The 21,762-nt window shown below is 39.5% G+C and overlaps 1 long non-coding RNA gene across 1 annotated transcript; it reads right to left on the bottom strand.

Annotated features, from left to right (window-relative positions):
* Positions 20,982 to 21,481, bottom strand: LOC107638059. The gene is made up of 3 exons (XR_001619717.2): positions 21,453 to 21,481; positions 21,269 to 21,373; positions 20,982 to 21,178 (listed from the first exon to the last, which is right to left on the bottom strand). It is a non-coding gene; the product is annotated as an uncharacterized LOC107638059 (long non-coding RNA).

Here is a 21,762-nt window from a genome sequence, read left to right as displayed (position 1 = left end):
GAGCAAAGGTGGAGGTAATTGAAAAATTACCACCACCAACTAATGTTAAGGCAGTCTGGAATTTCTTGGGTCATGCAGGATTTTATAAAAGATTTATAAAGGATTTTTCTAAAATGGCTAAACCTTTAAGCAACCTGTTGGTTGCTGATGTTCCTTTTGTCTTTGATTCTGATTGTCTGAATGCTTTTGAAACTCTGAAAGCAAACCTTACCTCTGCCCCCATTATAGCTCTCCCTGACTGGGAATTACCATTTGAATTAATGTGTGATGCCAGTGACTTTGCTATAGGAGCTATTTTAGGACAGAGGCGTGGTAAGCTTGTGCATGTCATTTACTATGCCAGTCGGGTGCTAAATGATGCCCAAAAGAATTACACAACTACAGAAAAGGAATTATTAGCTGTTGTATTTGCTGTTGATAAGTTTAGGTCTTACTTACTTGGTTCTAAGGTTATTGTTTATACTGATCATGCTACTTTGAAGTACCTTTAAACCAAACAGGATTCTAAACCAAGATTAATAAGATGGGTGTTGCTCCTTCAGGAGTTTGATATTGAGATAAAAGACAGGAAATGGTTAGAAAATCAAGTAGCTGACCATCTGATAAACTATTATTTTATGATTTATATTGTGTTTAAATGAGTGGTTTTATCAAGTCTTTCACCCACTTATTCATATGATTTGCATGTATTCACAATTCCTTCCTAAAATTGTTCTATGATTGAAAACTTACTTCCTAAAGATCTTTTAATTGAATATTTTTTATTCTCCTTTATACCATTCGATGCCGTGATCTGTGTGTTAAGTGTTTCAGGCTTCATAGGACAGGAATGGCTTAGAGAATGGAGAGGAAGCTTGCAAAGATGGAAGGAACACAAGAAATTGAGGAGATGACCATCGAGAAGTGACGCTGGTGCATGGCTCACGCGACCGCATGAAATAGAGGAAATTGCAGTGACGCGCTCGCATGCCTGACGCGAACGCATGGATTGGAAGCTGCACGAGTGACGCGAATGCGTGGACGATGCACACGCGTGGCATAGAAAACGCTGAGTGACGCGAACGCGTGGACGACGCGGTCGCGTGGCGTGCGCGATCTGCAGAATTTACAGAAGTCGCTGGCGTGAATTCTGGGCCGCATTCTAACCCAGTTTTCGGCCCAGAAACGCATATTAGAGCCAGGGAACATGTAGAGACAAAGGACGACATTCATTCCGAATAATTTTTTAGTTTTAGATCTGATTTTACTCATCCTCTAGGTTTTCTCTCTACACATTCATAATTCTTAGGATTTTGTTTTTATTACTTTTTAGATTGGGATATCGAGAAGAGTTGTTACCTCCACAAGACTTCATCTCTCTAGTTTGTTTTCTCTACTTTTTACTTACTCTTCCATATCCTTAATTTGTCCAGAGTACAATTGGATTATTTTTAAAATTATTTAATACAAAGACTATTTTTATTTTTTTAATTAATCTCTTTGATTATTGTTTATCATGTCTCTTTTTATTTTCCCTCTTTATTTTGTGAAGTCTATATTTATGATAATGGAGTAGTTCTCCAACTTGATTGGGAGTTGATTAAAAGGAGAACCTTGAGTTGGAATACTCAAGAGTTCAATTGTAATTGGTTCGTTGTTGGTGGCTTGTTAGTCACTAACTCTAATCATTCCCAAGGGAGAGGATTAGGACTTGTGAATAGAAGTTGGCTTTTAATTTGACTTTCCTTAATTCGTTGAGGGTTAACTAAGTGGAACAACTACTAATTATTAATTAATCTTGAGAAAATTCCAACAAGGATAGAACTTCCGATTAATCTTCTCACGGTCAAGATTTTTATTTAAATTACATAAATTCTCTGATTTAATTTTCTGTTTATCAAACTCAAACCATTTTGGAAAACCTCTAATTAATAAAATAGCATATCTTTCTGCAACTCGTTGGGAAACAACCTGGGACTCATACTCCAGTATTCTAATTCTAATTTTGTGACAACTCTTTTCTAAATTGACAAGTGGATTTTTGCTGGTTAAGAGCTGTACTTGCAATGCCATTTTTCTCAATAATTCTTAATCTGTCAATTTCTGCCACGTCAATTTTTGGCGCCGTTGCCGGGGAGTTGCAATAGAGTGCTAAGTTATTACTTGGAATTTATTTATTTGTATTGTATTTTATTTTGCTACTATGAGCTGCATGTTTCTTTCATTGAATGACACGTTCACTTCCTGATCCAAGCTTGCCAGTATTTGATCCTGAGATTGAAAGAACTATTTCACGTATAAGGCAAGCTCGGCGTCGGTTAGTCCTCTTCGAGGACGAATCTGAAACGTCACTTAAGGAAGAAATAAGCTCCCTTTCTACTGATTCGGTTGATTTACGTGTAGGTGACATGGCAGCACTTAGGAGAGTTACTATCCAGGAAGCTGGAGCCCCTGATTTTACACTGCAACTGTATCAAGCGCATCACCCAGCGGTGGCTGTGGATTTTGAATTAAAGACTGCACTACTCAACTTGATGCCCAAGTTTCATGGCTTACCTGCTCAAGAGCCTATCAAGCACCTTAGGGATTTCCAGGCAGCCTGTTCTACTGTCAGGCGTGATGGTGCAGATAAAACTTCTATTTTGTTAAAAGCCTTCCCATTCTCTCTTGAGAAAAAAGCGAGAGAGTGGTACTACACTCAACCCGGAGCAACTATTTCTAACTGGGATAAGCTTAGAAGAGAATTTTTGGAAAAATTCTTTCCAGGTGAAGTTACTAATAAACTGAGGAAGGACATTTCCATGATTGTTCAGGACGAATCCGAGACTCTCTACGAATACTGGGAGCGCTTCAACAATCTTCTGGAAGCATGTCCCCACCATATGATTGACAAGATAATGTTGCTCGGCTACGTCACACAGGGCATGAAGCCTCAAGATAATACCACATTGGAAAGTGCTAGCAATGGGTCTATGAAAAAGTACAAGACCACTGATGAAGCATGGCAATTGATCAGCGACTTAGCTGAATCTACTCGGAATCACAGGCAGAAACAAATCCGGTCAAGAGCTGTTGCAGAGGTATCTTCTAGCAAAGAGACTACTGCTCTAACTCAGAGTATATGTGAAATGACCAACTTACTGAAGCAGATGCAGTTGAGTCAACAACAAGCTCAGCAAGCTCAGCCCTCTCCACCACAGCAAAGCCAACAGTTGGTTCCACAAAGAGTATGCGAGATATGTGCTGATTATAGTCATTATACTGATGAATGTCCACAGCTCCAGCAGGAAGACAACACTGTGGTAGCCACTCATAACTTCTATGACCGCCCCAATCAAGGATACAATCAAGGTGGCAGCTACAACCATGGGTGGCAGGACAATTCCAACCAAAGTTGGAGAGATAATTCTAACCAGGGTTGGAGGGACAATTATAACATAGGAGGCAGAGATAACAATGGAAACCAGAGGTGGAATAACAATAACAACATCAGGCAGCAGAATCAGAATCAGGCCTATAGAGCACCTCATCTAAGGCAGCCTCAAGCATCTTAGCAGACTCCTCAGATCACTTATCTCTCTTCATCTTCTAATGATGAGTTATTACACTCTATTGATCGGAGACAGCAGGCATGGAAAACAATCTTACATCTACTCTAAATGGTCTGAACTCTACCTTGCAAGCTCTTGTCTCACAGATTGGATCACTAAATAACTCCAACAACCAGCCTTTGAGCTCCAGTGGAATCCCCTCTCAACCATTACCCAACCCCAAGGGTGGCATCAATGCCATTACCTTGAGGTCTGGAACCACACTACAAGGGAGAAATCCTGAAAAGCCAAGCCCGCTCGAACACGCCCCAGCTGAGGACATGGTTGAGGTAGAGGATGTTGAAGAAGAAGATGAAACACAAGGCATGGCTGAAGCAGAAGCAACCCAACCAGGGAATGCAGAATCCCAGCAAGCTGAAGCTGTAAGAGACGCCACTCCTATCCCATTTCCACACCTTGCTAAAAAATCCAGGACGCAGATGGAACTTGATCCCAAAATGGTAGAAATCTTCAAAAAGGTTGAGGTAAGCGTTTCCCTTTTTTATGTCAGCAAGTACCTAAATATGCAAAGTTTCTAAAAGAATTATGCATACATAAAGATAAAATTAATGAATTAGAAACTATTCCTTTAGTTAGTTCTATATCTGCTTTAATAGGAAATATACCTGAAAAATGTAGTGATCCAGGCCCATGTATGGTTAACTGTACCATTGGAGGTGTGAAAATTTCTGACTGTATGTGTGATCTAGGAGCATGCGTGAGTATTATGCCCTTGTCTATATATGATGCTTTAAGGCTCCCTCCCTTAAAAAGGTCGGCAGCCCGTTTCGTGTTAGCAGATAAAAGCATTATTACAGTGATTGGGATTGCTGAAGATGTGTTAGTGAGCATTATGGGGCTCACGTTTCCCATTGACTTCTATATCTTGGAGATGTCCCAAAATGACTCCGGAAAGCCTTCATCAATCCTGCTTGGAAGACCGTTCTTAAAAACTTTGAAGTTCAAGCTGGATGCCTTTTCGGGAACCTATTCTTTTGAGGTAGATGGCAGAACAGTGAGCTTCAAACTGGATGAAGCTATGAAGCATCCCCCAGAAGATCACTCCATATTCCAATGTGACATCATTGATAATATTATAGCTGCAACTCACCAGGAAGAAATGGAAGAGAGTCACCTGGAGCAAGATCCAAGTGTGGGGACACCCTCTGAACATACTGAAGATTCATTACCATTTTCACCAGTCCCAGATGATCCAGAGCCAAGCCATGAGAAAAAATGGAATTAAAGCCCCCTTCCTCCACACCTCAGGTATGCTTACCTTGAGGACAAGCAGAAGTTCCCAGTTATCATTGCAAGGGAGCTTACTTCCCAACAAGAAGAACAACTGCTTAGTGTATTGAGAACGCATAAGAGAGCAATTGGATGGAGCTTGGCAGATATAGTAGGCATCAGCCCTCAAGTTTGTGAACACAGAATATTCTTAGAAGAAGAAGCAAAGCCTGTCCGACAACCTCAGTGAAGATTGAATCCAACCATCTTAGAAGTTGTCAAGAAGGAAGTAACCAGACTACTTGAAGCAGATATCATTTACCCCATTTCAGATAGCGAATGGGTCAGCCCAGTGCAAGTGGTGCCCAAGAAGTCTGGAGTAACAATAATAAGGAATGAGGAGGGAGACCTTATGACAACCAGAGTACAGAACTCTTGGAGAGTTTGCATTGACTACAGGCGTCTCAACTAAGCCACTCGCAAGGACCATTACCCTTTGCCATTCATTGATCAGATGCTTGATCGCTTGTCAGGTAAATCTCATTACTATTTTTTAGATGGTTATACAGGTTATTTTCAAATCCATATAGCTCCTAAAGATAAGGAAAAGACTACTTTTACATGTCCTTTTGGGACTTATGCTTATAAGAGAATGCCCTTTGGCTTATGCAATGCACCAACCACTTTCCAAAGGTGCACGATGAGTTTTTTCTCTGATCTCATTGAGACCTGTATGGAAGTTTTTATGGATGACTTTAGCGTATATGGTGATTCATTTAGGCTTTGCCTGGATAGTTTATCTAGAGTATTGGACAGGTGTGTTAGTTCAAATCTTGTTTTAAATTTTGAAAAGTGTCATTTTATGGTGAAACAAGGAATTATTCTAGGACATATTATTTCTGATACTGGTATCTCTGTAGACCCAACAAAGGTGGATGTTATTTCTAGTTTACCTTACCCCTCCTCTGTGAGGGAAGTCCGTTCGTTCCTTGGCCATGCAGGTTTTTACAGGAGATTCATTAAGGACTTCAGTAAGGTAGCACTACCCTTATCCAGACTACTGCAGAAAGACATTGAGTTCGAGTTCAGTGAGGATTGCAAACAGGCATTTGATAAGCTGAAGACCGCCTTGACTCAAGCTCCGATTGTGAGGGAACCAGACTGGAGTCAACCATTTGAAATCATGTGTGATGCTTCCAATCATGCAGTAGGCGCAGCGCTGGCTCAGCATGAAGGTAACGATCCTTTTCTAATTGCTTATGCATCTAAAACTTTAGATGCTGCTCAATCTAATTACACAACTTCTGAAAAAGAGCTTCTAGCTATTGTTTTTGCTCTGGATAAATTCTGAGCCTATTTACTTGGTACTAAGATAGTAGTGTTTTCAGACCATGCACCTCTAAAGTATTTATTGGCTTAAAAGGAGTCTAAACCAAGGCTAATACGTTAGATGCTACTGCTGCAAGAATTTAATTTGGAAATTAAAGATAGGAGTGGTAACCAAAATTTAGTGGCAGACCACTTGAGTCGCCTCGAGCACATTAAAGATGACTCCATTCCTATCAATGATAATTTCCCATTTGATAGCTTACAGGTAGTATCTGATGTAGTTCCTTGGTATGCACCTGTAGCTAATTATCTAGTTAGCCACACTTTTCCTCCCGATTTTACTAAGCATCAGAGATACAAGCTAAAAAGCGAGTCCAAATACTATGTATGGGATGATCCATATCTATGGAGGTGTGGTGCTGACCAGGTAATTAGACGGTGTGTACCTCAATCAGAATTCCAGTCCATTTTAGAGGCCTACCACTCATCTGAGAGTGGAGGACATTTTGGCCCTCAACGAACAGCTAGAAAAGTTTTAGACTGTGGATTCTGGTGGCCTACTTTTTTTAAAGACGCTGCTAAATTTTGTAAATCTTGTTCCCCATGCCAAACGTTTGGTAATATATCCAAGAGGGATGAAATGCCTAAACAAATTATGCTTTTCTGTGAAATTTTTGATGTTTGGGGCATTGATTTCATGGATCCATTCCCAAATTCTAATGGTCACCTTTATATACTATTAGCTGTAGATTATGTTTCTAAATGGGTGGAAGCAATTCCAACCCGTACTGATAATGCTAACACTGTTGTTTCCTTTGTTAGAAACCATATTATTTGTCGCTTTGGATCATCACGAGCAATCGTGAGCGATCAAGGCACTCACTTTTGTAACAGGCGACTAACAGGATTACTGAAGAGGCATGGGATAATTCATAAAGTATCAACAGCCTATCACCCCCAGACTAATGGGCAGGCCGAGGTGTCTAACAGAGAGATAAAGCGCATACTGCAAAAGATAGTCAAGCCTCATAGAAAGGACTGGAGCACCAGGCTCCAAGATGCGCTTTGGGCATATCGGACAGCATACAAGATGCCAATCGGGATGAGTCCTTTCCGCTTAGTTTATGGAAAGGCCTGTCATCTCCTAGTTGAGTTAGAACACAAAGCCTTCTGGGTGGTAAAGGAATGCAGCATGGACTATGAAAAAGCCGGAGCTGAACGGAAGTTGCAACTGCAAGAATTAGAGAACCTTCGCCCAGAAGCTTATGAAAACTCCAGGCTGTATAAAGAAAAGGTGAAAGCTGTGCATGATAAGAACATCAAGAGAAGAGAGTTCCAACCTGGGGACTTAGTCCTCCTTTACAACTCCAGAATGCAGCTCATGCCAGGCAAGCTGAGATCCAGATGGGACGGTCCCTATCGAGTAGAGAGAGCGAAGCCATACGGAGTCTTTCATATGAGCCATCCTTCAAGCCCTGAACTTATAAAGGTCAACGGACATCGCTTGAAGTTATTTCATGGTGAAAAGATGGCGACAAACCAGGAGCTAGAGATCTTCCTCTTGGAGGATCCACCCACAGCAGAAGACTGAACTAGTGGAGCATCCAACTTAAGGACGTTAAAGCAAAGCGCTGGGTGGGAGACAACCCATCACCATGGTATAATCGTTCCCCCCTCTCCTTTATTTCCTTTTTCAATAACTCTTCTCAGTACTAGTGCCTATAGTTGCATCTACATTTGCATATCGAAAAAAAAATGGCACGCGACGTGACAGCGTCGCCGACGCGTTCGCGTCGTATGTGCCTCAAGGAAGAAAAGAGATTTTACAGAGATTCATGTGAGAGCATGGCTGGAGGCGTGCCTTTGGCACAATTTGACCCACGTGACCGCGTCGCTGACGCGTCCGCGTCATGTCGGAAAAATGCCTCCCACGCGTCCGCATCAAGCACGCGAAGCGTGCCCTGAAAATCGACGTAAGAAAGGGTGTATGGCAGAATGTCACGCTGGACCGGGGCTGGAATGGTGCTAGACGCACAAGCCCTACCACGCGAACGTGTGCCCCACGCGTTCGCGTCATTTTCCAATCTTGGCCATTCACGCGATTGCGTCCCCCACGCGAACGCGTCACCATGAAATTTGGGAACAATGAGTTTCGAACAGAGAGTTATGCGAGCGCAAGGCTACCCTCGCACCACTTGCACAGATCATGTCACGCGTCCGCGTGAACGACGCGTCCGCGTTGGTTCATCTAAGCACCATTCGCGCGAACGCGTACCCCACGCGTCCGCGTCGCTTGCGCCGCACAACTTATCCAAATCTGCCAAAATATCTTATCTTTTTCTTCCCCAAATCCTACTTTTTTCTTTTCCCTTCTTCTTTCTTCCCCCCCTTTTCTTCCTTCTTCCTTCTTTCTCACTTTCTACTTTCTCTCTCTCACCACCATTATCAAGGTTTTTCTTTTCTTCTTCCCTCCTTACTTTTCTATTCTTCTTCTTATTTTTATGTTTTCTTCTTCTTTTCTTTTTTTTCTTTCTTTTTACTTTCATTATCTATGTTTTCTTTTTCTTTCTTTTTCTTTTAATTGGTGTTGGGAATTTATTTGGGTCATTATTTCTTATGATTTGCTTGTGGATTGTTAAGAAATTGTTTGACAATTATATATTAATTTTATAGGGTTGCTTGCATGTTCAATTTAATACTTTCAATAGCTTATCTGTCTTAGAGAACTTATTTATTTTTAATCAGATAGACAAAATCATATAGTTGCATTCATGTATATAGGTTGCATTGCATTGCATGAGTCTTACATACCCCTATTCATTCATTTTTACCTCCTTCAACTAAGCATGAGGACATGATAAGGTTTAAGTGTGGGGAGGTTGATAAACCATTATTTTATGATTTATATTGTGTTTAATTGAGTGGTTTTATCAAGTCTTTCACCCACTTATTCATATGATTTGCATGTATTCACAATTCCTTCCTAAAATTGTTCTATGATTGAAAACTTGCTTCCTAAAGATCTATTAATTGAATATTTTTTATTCTCCTTTATACCATTCGATGCTGTGATATGTGTGTTAAGTGTTTCAGGCTTCATAGGGCAGGAATGGCTTAGAGAATGGAGAGGAAGCTTGCAAAGATGGAAGGAACACAAGAAATTGAGGAGATGACCAGCGAGAAGTGACGCGAGTGCATGGCTCACACGACCGCATGAAATAGAGGAAATTGCAGTGACGCGCTCGCGTGCCTGACACGAACGCGTGGATTGGAAACTGCACAAGTGACACGAATGCGTGGATGATGCGCACGCGTGGCACAGAAAACGCTGAGTGACGCGAACGCGTGGACGACGCGGTCGCATGGCGTGCGCGATCTGCAGAATTTACAAAAGTCGCTGGCGTGAATTCTGGGCCACATTCTAACCAAGTTTTTGGCCCAAAAACGCAGATTAGAGCCAGGGAACATGCAGAGACAAAGGACGACATTCATTCCGAATAATTTTTTAGTTTTAGATCTGATTTTACTCATCCTCTAGGTTTTCTCTCTACACATTCATAATTCTTAGGATTTTGTTTTTATTACTTTTTAGATTGGGATATCGAGAAGAGTTGTTACCTCCACAAGACTTCATCTCTCTAGTTTGTTTTTTCTACTTTTTACTTACTCTTCCATATGCTTAATTTGTCCAGAGTACAATTGGATTATTTTTAGAATTATTTAATACAAAAACTATTTTTATTTTTTTAATTAATCTCTTTGATTATTGTTTATCATGTCTCTTTTTATTTCCCCTCTTTATTTTGTAAAGTCTATATTTATGATAATGGAGTAGTTCACCAACTTGATTGGGAGTTGATTAAAAGGAAAACCTTGAGTTGGAATACTCAAGAGTTCAATTGTAATTGGTTTGTTGTTGGTGGCTTGTTAGTCACTAACTCTAATCCTTTCCAAGGGAGAGGATTAAGTCTTGTGAATAGAAGTTGGCTTTTAACTTGACTTTCCTTCATTTGTTGAGGGTTAACTAAGTGGAACAACTACTAATTATTAATTAATCTTGAGAAAATTCCAACAAGGATAGAACTTCCGATTAATCTTCTCCCGGTCAAGATTTTTATTTAAATTACATAAATTCTCTGATTTAATTTCCTGTTTATCAAACTCAAACCATTTTGGAAAACCTCTAATTAATAAAATAGCATATCTTTCTGCAACTCGTTGGGAGACGACCTGGGACTCATACTCCCAGTATTCTAATTCTAGTTTTCTGACAACTCTTTTCTAAATTGACAAGTGGATTTTTGCTGGTTAAGAGTTGTACTTGCAACGCCATTTTTCTCAATAATTTTTAATCTGTCAATTTCTGCAACGTCACCATCTCTCCATAATTGAGCCTGAAGCAGGAGTACAATCACCCACAACTATGATTGAGACATTTCTGGATGAGCAATTGTTCCTCATTTAGCGGGCTCCATTGTTTGCAGACATTGTAAATTATAAAACCATGAATTTTATTCCAAAGGAGTACAGTAGGCAACATGTGAAGAAGCTATTGACTGATGCAAAGTACTACATTTGGGAGGAACCATACCTTTTTAAGAGGTGTTTAGATGGTATCATCCGGAGATGTATCCCAGATGAAGAAAAACAGCAGATCCTTTGGCACTGTTATGGTTCTGAGTATGGAGGCCACTTTGGTGGTGAAAGGACAGCTACAAAGGTCCTTCAGAGCGGGTTTTACTGGCCGACTCTCTTCAGAGACTCAAGAGCATTTGTGAAGCACTGTGACAGATGTGAAAAAGCCACAAATCTCCCTGCCAACCATGAAATGCCACAACAGGGAGTTCTTGAGGTTGAGTTGTTTGATGTGTGGGGTATTGATTTCATGGGACCTTTTCCACCCTCACATTCAAACAACTATATTCTAGTGGCAGTTGATTATGTGTCCAAGTGGGTGAAAGTCGTGGCCCTACCAACCAATGATGCCAAGGTAGTAATGAACTTTCTTCAGAGATATATCTTTAGCCGGTTTGGTGTCCCAAGGACACTCATTAGTGATGGAGGAAGTCACTTCTGTAACAGAGAGTTGGACTCTCTTCTGCAGAGATATGAAGTCCGTCATAAAGTGGCAACCCCCTATCACCCTCAGACAAATGGACAGGTTGAAGTTTCCAACAGGGAACTTAAGAGGATTTTAGAGAAGACCGTCAGTGTTTTAAGAAAGAACTGGCCTAGGAAGCTTGATGATGCTCTTTGGGCATACCGGATAGCTTACAAGACTCCTATTGGCATGTCCCCTTATCAGTTGGTCTATGAAAAAGCCTATCACTTGCCAGTTGAGTTGGAGCATAAAGCTTACTAGGCAATCCGATATCTGAATCTTGATTCAGAAGCTGCAGGAATCAAGTGAATGCTTCAGTTGAATGAGCTTGATGAATTCAGATATTCAGCTTATGAGAATGCCAAGCTCTATAAGGAGAGAACCAAGTTACTGAATGACAAGAAGATTGCCATCAGAGTCTTTGAGCCAGAACAAAGAGTACTTCTGTATAATTCAAGGCTCAAACTCTTTTTTGGGAAGCTGAAATCCCAGTGGTCAGGACCGTTTGTGGTTACAAGAGCTTCACCATATGGTTTTGTGGAAATACAGGAAGGGAACTCTGACTGAAAATTTACAGTGAATGGCCAGAGGTTGAAGCACTATCTTGGAGGCGAGATCGATCGCTAGAGGTCCGCTCATCGGCTGACTTAGCAAAACTGACCGTCAAGCTAGTGACGTTAAAGAAGCGCTTGTCGGGAGGCAACCCGATAATTTCGTATCCTTAGTTATTTTTCGTAGTATTAGTTTTCTTACTTGTTTGATTTTTATTGAAGTTTTTACTATTTTTCTGATCATGCAGCTATTTTATAACAGAAACCGAACCATTCAGGCGACACACACATATTTAATAATAAAAAAAGAGAGAGAGCACCCGACGCGCAAGCGTCGTTGACGCGTACGCGTCAGATGGGTGTGCTTGAAAAATAAAAATGAACAGAGAGTTGCGCGGAAGTAGCGCAGGAATGATGCCTTTCGCACAAACAAGCCCACACGTACGTGTACCCCACGCGTGCGCGTCATTCGTGATTTTGGCACTCCACGCGTACGCGTCATCGACGCGTACGCGTGACCTTAAAAATCGACGTAAATAAGTGTTTGGGCAGAGAGTTGTGCTGGCTTGGGGCTGGAAGTGTGCTAGAAGCATAAAACTTGTTCATGCATACGCGTCCCTGATGCGTGCGCGTCATCTGTACAAATGGCCATCCACGCGTGCGCGTGCATGACGCGCACGCATCGCATGAAATTATTGGTTCCCAAGCCACGCGAACAGAGAGTTGTGCATGCGCGTGGCTGGCTTCGCGCGAATCGCACAAATCATGGGCACGCGGACGCGTGCCTGACACTCACGCGTCATTAAGGAAAAATTCGCGACCCACGCGTAAGCGTGCTGTACGCGTACGCGTCGCCTTCGCCGCACAACTACACTAGTTCACCGCCCAGTTTTAATTTTCTTTCTCTCTCTCCCAATCCTAATTCTCTCTTATTCTTTTATCCTTTTATTCTTCTTTCATCATAATAGTTGTTTCTTTCTGTTATCAGTTCTTCTTTGCTTGAGGACAAGCAAACCTTTAAGTTTGGTGTTGACGCTTTGCTTAGAAATTTTCTGTTTATTCTTATGGCACCAAAGGGAGGCGAATCATCTTCACAGGAGGAGCACAACCTGAAGAATAAAACGACCGCTAGGATAACTAAGGTGGTTGAGTTCCTTTCATTCTATATTCCTTCCCGCTTATATTATGTTCCGGTTTTCTGCTATTTTGCTTTGTTTTTTGCATGATCCTTTATTAGTTAGAATCCTAGGTCTAGTTTAGTTTTCTCTTAATTGCTTTAATTTCGAAAAGATGTCTCATGTATTACTCACTGAGCTTGAATTCAAATAAAAAATACAGAAGTGATGTATTGCATGAGAAAGTGAGTTTATATTGAAGAATAGTCTTATTTACTTAGATGTGGTGGTATTTTCTGTGACTCTGAATGCATGACATGAACAATTCAAGTTTGGTGTTGTGATGCGTGAGCATCTTTCCTATCTTTTCCTAGTGAATTTGCATTTAAATTGTTAAGTTTAATCAAGAATTAATTATCTTTTAGCCACTATGGATGCTACTTTGAGTCTTGTACAGTTTTATTTATTTTAGGTAGCATTCGGATGGATTTGATAGAGTTTCTGCAGAGAAAGAGAAGAAACCAAGGAGCTGACCAACGAGGAGCGACGCGTGCTCGGGCCTTACGCGTGCGCGTGAAAAGCGAATCTGCTCAGCGACGTGTGCGCGTACCTGACACGTACGCGTGACACACGAAAAAGACCATCGACGCGTACGCGTGACTGACACGTACACGTGACATGCGCGACATGCAGAAAATGCAGAAAATGCTGGGGGAGATTTCAGGCCAAGTTTCGACCCTATTTTTGGTCCAGAAACACAGACTAGAGCTACGGGATAGCAGAGACTCAAGGGAGATTCACACAAGAATGGTTGTGCCCACTCCAAGTTAGGCGTGGACCCTACAAAGCAAGTGGTCCCCATCAATCAATTGAAGATATGTTGATTGCTTTAATTAATTTTGATTTAAAACTTTATTTTATTTTATTTAAAAATAGGAAAAGATATTATTTTAGTTTTTTTTAGAAGATAGAATTTAAATTAATTAGGATTAGATATAAAGGGATTCCAACAGGGGAGTTCTAACACAACATTATTCCATTCCAATTTACAATCCTAGTTTTCTTCCCTGAACCATGAGCAACTAAACCTCCATTGTTAAGGTTAGGAGCTCTGTCTATTTGTATGGATTGATTTTATTGCCTTTTCTATTTTAATTCATGTATGGATTTATAATTTAAGAATTGTTTTCACTCTTTATCTTATGAATTTGGGTGGAATGGAAGTATGACCCTCTTTCTACTTGAGTTCTTGTATAACTTGAAAAAGCTCTTTACTTGAACAACAGCTTGAAAACATATTCTCCTAAATTTTAATTATCTGGATTTAACGAGATACGTGACATATAATCCTTTTATTTTTGGGTAATTAGAGTTTTTATGGCATATAAACTGGAATTTGATCATCACCCTCTAATTGGAATTAATTGACCAAGGAATTGGCTGTTGATGAATTTTAGAGGAGACTAGAAAGGTCTAAGGAATTAGGGTCTAGTAACATATAGTTTGCCATAAATTAAATCCTACATGATTAAAATAGTTAGTAAGAAAAGTTAATCCAGAAAATTAGAGAATTCTGAAACCTTAACTGCCTTCTCCATACTTTACTCCCAACCCATTTACTTTACTATTTTAATTTCTGCACGATTGTTTAATGCTCATTGAATATTTAAAAACTACTTTCTGTTTGCCTAACTAAGTAAATTAATCAACCATTGTTGCTTAGTCCTTCAATCCTCATGGGATCGACCCTCACTCACCTGAGGTATTATTTGGTACGATCCGGTGCACTTGCCGATTAGTTTGTGGGTTATAAATTCCGCACCATATCACAGCTGCCTAGCTCATCAAAAATGGTAGCCAATGATACCTCAACCTCAGTTCCAACGGCAAAGATCACCAGCGACAATATTAGCATTTCGAATTCGAATGTAGTGGATACGATGAAGACAATGCTAAGCAGCGGTACCAAAGCAGAATCCCCATCTTCACACACTTCAAACCATTCTCAATCTCAAAGCTATTGGCATAGAAGACCAATTTAATAGAGGCCCGAGATGAGGAGTTATGGAGGTAGCACTCTCTCTCTCTCTCTCTCATATCAACAAAAGAAGACTTTCTAAATTCTAATAGGAATATACACCCCTACCACTTCTAGAAGATGTTAATATAGTTATAGCATAATCAAATAATTATCTCTTTTATATATTAATTAATATTCAAGATTTTAAATAATATCGATACTAATTATATTTGCTAATATNNNNACAAAAAAATATAAATATATTAATTATCAAAAAAGAAGAAGAAACTTCTGGATATGACTTGTTTTTTGGCTTCATAGGTAGATACGGCTAAGTATGTATTTTTGTTTCTCTAAGCAAACAACCCAACTGTCCAAAACGTGGTATTTGTGCAAATATTAGTTTTTTGAAATACTATTATATAATATATGACAACTGTGGAGGCCTTTGCTTAAATAGAGAAGAAACCTGACAATAAGGTGCAAACAGGTGTCAGAAGTTACTGGTATATCATTTACCTCATTCTGTCTGGTGCAGGTTATAACTCACCATCTATTATTAGCTATGTTTAATAATTTAAATAAGTGTTTGTTTCGTGTTCAGTTGCTCATTAGAATGATGGATCGTACGTTGTCAGATCGTAAACAACAGTTGAATAAAAGAGGTATTTAGATCTGAACGCAAGCAATACAAAAAGCGGTGTTGTTTTGATCGTTCGGTGGATTAATGGGTGGAACGGAACTACTTACAAGGACTTCGGTTAATTAGAGTAAAGATGATATACTTTTGAAGAGGAGTAAGTCCCTTTCTATTTATACTTTATACTTGGATGAGCCCTCTAATTTAGGTCCGTCCATCTAAAAGTCTCTGCCAATTGTCCAAGTCTTTATTGGGAAAGAGGGTGACACTCAGGTCACCTTACGTGTACGGGTTAAGGACCTGTCGCGTCGGTAATCCGCGAGATAGATTCCTGATCTCTATTGGGCTGGACCGAAACATTTCGGTACAATGCTAAATTCATATGTATCAATATAATAAAAATATCGACAAATTAAAATATGACATGTGGATTATATTTTTTACGTCAATAATTAATTTTTTCTTTAAATATATATCATATCAATACTTTTACTAAATTATTTTTATATTTTAATAAAAAATATTTTTTATTTAATTTTATAAAAAAACTTAAATATTTATTTTTATATTAGACAAAAACTATCCTATTTTTTTAGTTTAGTCAAAATTTAATTAGTTTTAATTTTATAATTTTAAATTTAAAACAATTTAAAAAAATTTAAAATAAAAACATATATAAAAAATTAAAATAATAAAAAAAAGTGTTTGATCTAAAGTGTTCTGTCAGGGCAAAGAAGAAAAAGTGTCTCCGTCAGTCGGTCTTCTCTCTGCTCTTCTTTTTCTGAAGCTCTCTTCGTGTGGTCTCCACTCTGCTCTTCTTTCCCTCAAGCTCTGTTCATCTTGTCTCTGGCCAAGAAGAAGACAAAGCTCTGTTCGAATAGTCTCCCCTCTGCGCCTATTTGTATCTGGCAAAGAAGAACAAGAACCCAGTTCCTCCACGTCGTTTTTTCGAGTAGCTCAAGTGTGGTCGAATTTTGCCTTGTGAATAACGGTGGATCTGTCACTGGTTTCAATTCTGATACAGCCTCTCACTCCGATGTCTGACGTTTTGGAGCCGTCGGAGTCGCCGTCTCCGTATATTGATCCCGGTGCCGAGACTTTAGCGTCGCAACATGTTGAGGTGGAGGAGGATATCGAGGAACTAGAGGAGATTGAGCCGTCGCCAGCTGCCGTGGCTTTCTCCCGCCTCTTCGCTTGCGCTGATCATTTTGACTGGTTCCTTATGATCCTCGGCTTCGTCGTTGCTGCAGCTCACGGCACCGTTCTAGTCATTTACTTGCATTTCTTTGCCAAAATTATCCAGGTTCCTCAGCAAGATGACCAGTTTCACAGGATTAAGGAGGTTTGATTTCGTTCTCTTCTTAGCTCTTACCCTAAACTTTGTTGTTTGTAGCTAGGGGTGTTCAAATCCAAACCGATCCAAATTAAATCGCTCATCTAATCCGATCCAAATCGAAAACCGATTAAAACCACACTAATTCGGATTTAATTGGATTCTATTTTTTGCAAAATGCTGGATTGGATCGGATTTCGAATCTACTTTTCATAACCGATCCAATCCAATCCAAACCGTACAATGTGCTATAATATTATTATTTTATTATTATATTTACAATTATACTTATAACATGTTCAATTTGTTATATATTTTTCTATTATTCATGTATTATTATTATTTAATAAATATTTTATGTTGAAAATGTTATTTATTTATTTATTTTAACTAACCTATAATTTTATTTCTATTGTTATGTTATCGTTAGTTTTTTTTAAGATATTGTTAAGACTTGTTATGTCATTGTTGATTATTTAAAATTTGATGTTGAGACTTGTTTTATGTATTTAATTTTTTTATTTAAAAACCGTAAATTCAAACCGATCCAAACCACTTGTAATCGGATCGGATCGGATCGGATTTCCAAAAAAATTTCATCCAATCCAAACCGCACCGCACATAAATTAAGCGTTCGGATCGGATGACTTTTTCCCTTAAAACTGAACCAAACCACACCGCGAACACCCCTATCTGTAGCATGTCTAGATTTTCATTTCTGGTAATTTGATTTTGCTTTAGTTGTGAAATGTATTTGCTGCTTGTGAATTGTGATGTTGGATGAGGTAATTGAGCAATGAATTTTTTTTCATGAATACTGAATTGATTTCACTCATTTGAACACTTCTTTCCGTAAGGGAGCATTAAAACCGCAATTCAGGCTGGGTCAGTATTGGCATTCACCTATGCATTTATTGATTTCAGAGGTCAGAGAATAAAACATGATTCTCATAAGGAGTATGCTGCTCACACCTCTGCATTGATGAAAACTATTAAGGGTGCAACAACTGGTTTAAGGGTGCTTATAAGGAGTATGTTGTGTATATAAGTCTTGTGCTTGTGCATCTTAATGGTATTCTGAATTGTTGTGACTCTTGTATATTTGACTATGAATTAGTTGAATTGTGAGTCCCGACTAAACTAATTACCCCGACCCTACTAAGAACCCCCCATTTCTTACCTCTTTTCTTCCTCTCCTTCAGATGGAGACCAGAGTTCTGTTTTACGAGATGGACCCTCCCTATATATATGAGGACATTGTACAACATAGGTCTTACATAGCAGCTACTGAGATTAGGACTTGTATGTACATTCTGCGTGATTATCCTTTCCGTCACTCGATTAACCCTCCACATTTTAACCCCGAAATGTCCTACGAGTTTCCATTGCATTGGCTCCACCCGGATGCTCCATTTCACCCGTTCCATGATGGGCCAGTGCCTTATCAGCATCCCGATCAGCCTGCGGATCAGGTGGACCCTGAGCCTGAACCCATGGAAGAGCATATACTAGAGCTTGTACCGGGGGAGGATATCCTTATAGAGCAGATATCAGTATCTTCATCCGAGTCATCTTCTGAGGAACCGCTCACCGCCTCTATTAGTGGACCAACGAGTGTTGGTCAGACTAGTAGTACGAGTGACAGTGACCCTCCGGAGATTATCGAGATTTCTAATGCTGAGGACGAGGATCTTGAGGAGTATTCTGATGTGATTGTGATTTTCTCTGACGATGATAGCTGATGTAACATCCTAACTATCAAAATGTCACGCTTCCAGCTGCGCCACTCTGATAGCTCAGGTATTACGACGATTTTTAAAATATTTAATACTAAAATATAAGCCTGTTTAAAAGTTTAAACCGTATAACCGCTCAAGAGACTTCTTATCTGACAACATATAACCACATTTACAAAACAAACCACAATACTTACAAAAGATACATATACATATATCTACATATTATTAATATTACAAGCATTGCATAATCAAAATCCTATCCCTCTTGTGAAGACTTGCAAAATTAAAGGCGAGGGAAACATAAAACTAAGATAATACAAAATAATGTCGAATAAACAGAAAATAAATATAACTCTCCTGAAACTCCATCGCCCATATCCTGAAAAGGAAAAAAACTGTAGGGGAGTGAAAACATCGTCCTCGAAAGGGTTCTCACTATAGGGTTACATAATTGCTATAATAAGATACAAAAATAAAACCGTTTTTAATGTATAGTGATTAATAACCGCCTTATGCTTCTTTTCAAAACCAAAGATTTAATATTCAAAATCCAAAATCCTTTCTAAAAGGGAAAGCTGTTAATTTGCTCAGAAATCCAAAAGCTCTTTTTTTTAAAAAAAAAAAAAGTTTTTCCCTAGACAGCATGAATGACCAAACTGTTCCAAGCATAGGTTCATTAAGTCTATGCTGAACCAGTTTGGTTTTTCATACTTTTCTAAACCGAAAACACAACCAAACACAGCATTCAGCCCATCTCATAATCAACCACGGCCCTAGGCCCAAGCAGCTCAATCAACAACCAATTCATCACAATCCAACCAATTCTCAGCCACAAACACAAGTAAGAAGGTTCAAACACAATCAAGCAGTTATATCAAGTAGAGCAATTAGCAATTAACATAACTATTCACATAGGCAAACCAATTATAATATGCACACCCAAACAATGTCATATAAATGCATATGATGCATGCCTGTCCTACTGGCCATGAGCTCACGCGTCGGTTATGTTGCCAGACCCGACTCAGATAAGCGGGATTAAACCACCATCCTTATCTGTAGGTTCCACAAGCAAGCGGGATTAAACCACCATCCTTGCCCGGAACACGCAAGCGGGATTTAAACTACCGTCCTTGCCAAATAATTTATCAATATGTGAGCGGGACAAAACCACCATCCTCACTGCAGGCGGGACAAAACCACCATCCCTGCATAACGGTTTACGCACTGAGCAAGCGGGACTATACCACCATCCTTGCCAGGCCTCATCATATTTTCAATAACATCCATAGTCAATCAGACTCAATCTTATTTCAAAAATCATTCTTGGCCCACTTTCAAATCACAAACGTATTCAGTTCACATCTTGCCAAGAACCACTTTTCTTAAGTAAATTTTCTTTTCAAAACTTTCAAACAACTTCATAACCAAGCCAGATTCAAAATCTCTTCTGAAAGACTCAAAATCACTCATTTTCAAATCATTCGCTCCATCACTTTGAAATCAAGAGTTATTAATCAACAACCATGGCAAGGATTCAAGACTTTAGGGAAGAATAACCTGCATCATTTCTTAAACTCTTCAGAAATTCTCGGAGTCATAGTTGCTTTAGTTGAGATAAATTAAAGTAAAGATTTAAAATCAAAACCAAAGCATGTAAGCCAAGAGTTCTGAACCAGTTTCAAAACCAAAATTATTTAAGTCCAAAAAAAACCCAATTTCTTTTCATTCTTAAATCAGAAACTCTCCCAAAGGCTCAGAATTGTTTAGTCAAACTTAAAGAATACTTTAAGAGCAACACGAAATTAATTAATCAAGTTCAATTTCTTTCAAATTCCGCTAAACTCACCCAAAGGTACTTCTTTAACCAAACTTCAAAGCATAGGCCCCTTCATATTTAAATCAATCGGGAAACATAAACTTTTATTAAACAGTTTAAACTCGAAACACCAATTTCTTAATAAATCAAGAACCAATTTGTAGAACCTCTCAAGTCCAAATATTTTTCTAAATCACATTTTAAAACAGAATCTAGATTTTTATGAAAATTTGGCAGTATCTCTCCTAAAACTTGGACTTTGCCACCCTTTCGGGTCCCAACCAAACCAGTATACAACCCATTCCACGGGTTCAAAACCAAATCAGTTTAAAATCAGACTAATTTCAAAAATTCATATCCTTCTCATAATTCAAGAAATCAAATCCAAACTCAATCCATTTTCAATGAACCAAACTCGTTTTCCAAAATTGTAATGAAATATTTCAGCAACCAACCATATAACCAAATCAAACAACAATCCAATCCAACCATAAATATGTTCATCACAAAACGGCCCAGCAATACATAAGGCTTATACAACCACCAAAAGTACATTTATCACATTAATATCCATTTATAACAACTCCAAATCATAAAATTAAGTTCTTTGAAAAGGCCCCTACCTCGAATACGACTTAACCACGCGACAGAAACTCTTTTTCTCACTGCCCGCAACAACACAACCTCAACCACAGCAACTTTAATCACGGCACGTAAGAACCGAACTCAAACCTAAAGCATTAACGTTGCAAGAACCTTAGAAACATATAATAGAATAGAAGCCATAGAGGTTCGGAACGAGGAACAACTTACTATACTTACGAATAAGCCAGAGAACATAGCAGTGGCAACTCCGATGACGATGCAGCAGCTTGATGTCGCATGCAACCGTCTTAGAACCCAGCATGCAAGACCCGTAACTCGATCCTATGACACCAAAATCTCATATCCCTAAACAACTTAAAACGGAAGTACTATTTCAAAGGTTCCGGAACGAAACGCTTACCCAAACAAGGAAGGACGGCTGAACTGAAATATTGGTAACTCCGATGGTGGTTTCGGTGATCACAGCCACGTTCCCAATGACCCGAACGGTGGCAGAGGATTCCAATGGTGACTGCACATGCAGATTGGTGTCGGCAGCAGCTTCTGACGACGACTGGAGCTATGGCGACAGCTACGATTCTCCCCGGCGGCTCTGCTCGACGGTGACGGACCCAGAGGCGGCGACGATCACACGCGCAGCAGCAGCAACCCGCGATGATGGCGATGGCAGCAGCTCTGCACGGTGACGACGAAAGCTTCGAGGACAGTGA

The sequence above is a fragment of the Arachis ipaensis genome, chromosome B04 (genome assembly GCF_000816755.2).
Source record: "Arachis ipaensis cultivar K30076 chromosome B04, Araip1.1, whole genome shotgun sequence".
Taxonomy (NCBI): Eukaryota; Viridiplantae; Streptophyta; class Magnoliopsida; order Fabales; family Fabaceae; genus Arachis; species Arachis ipaensis.
This window is presented reverse-complemented; position numbering and strand designations above follow the sequence as displayed.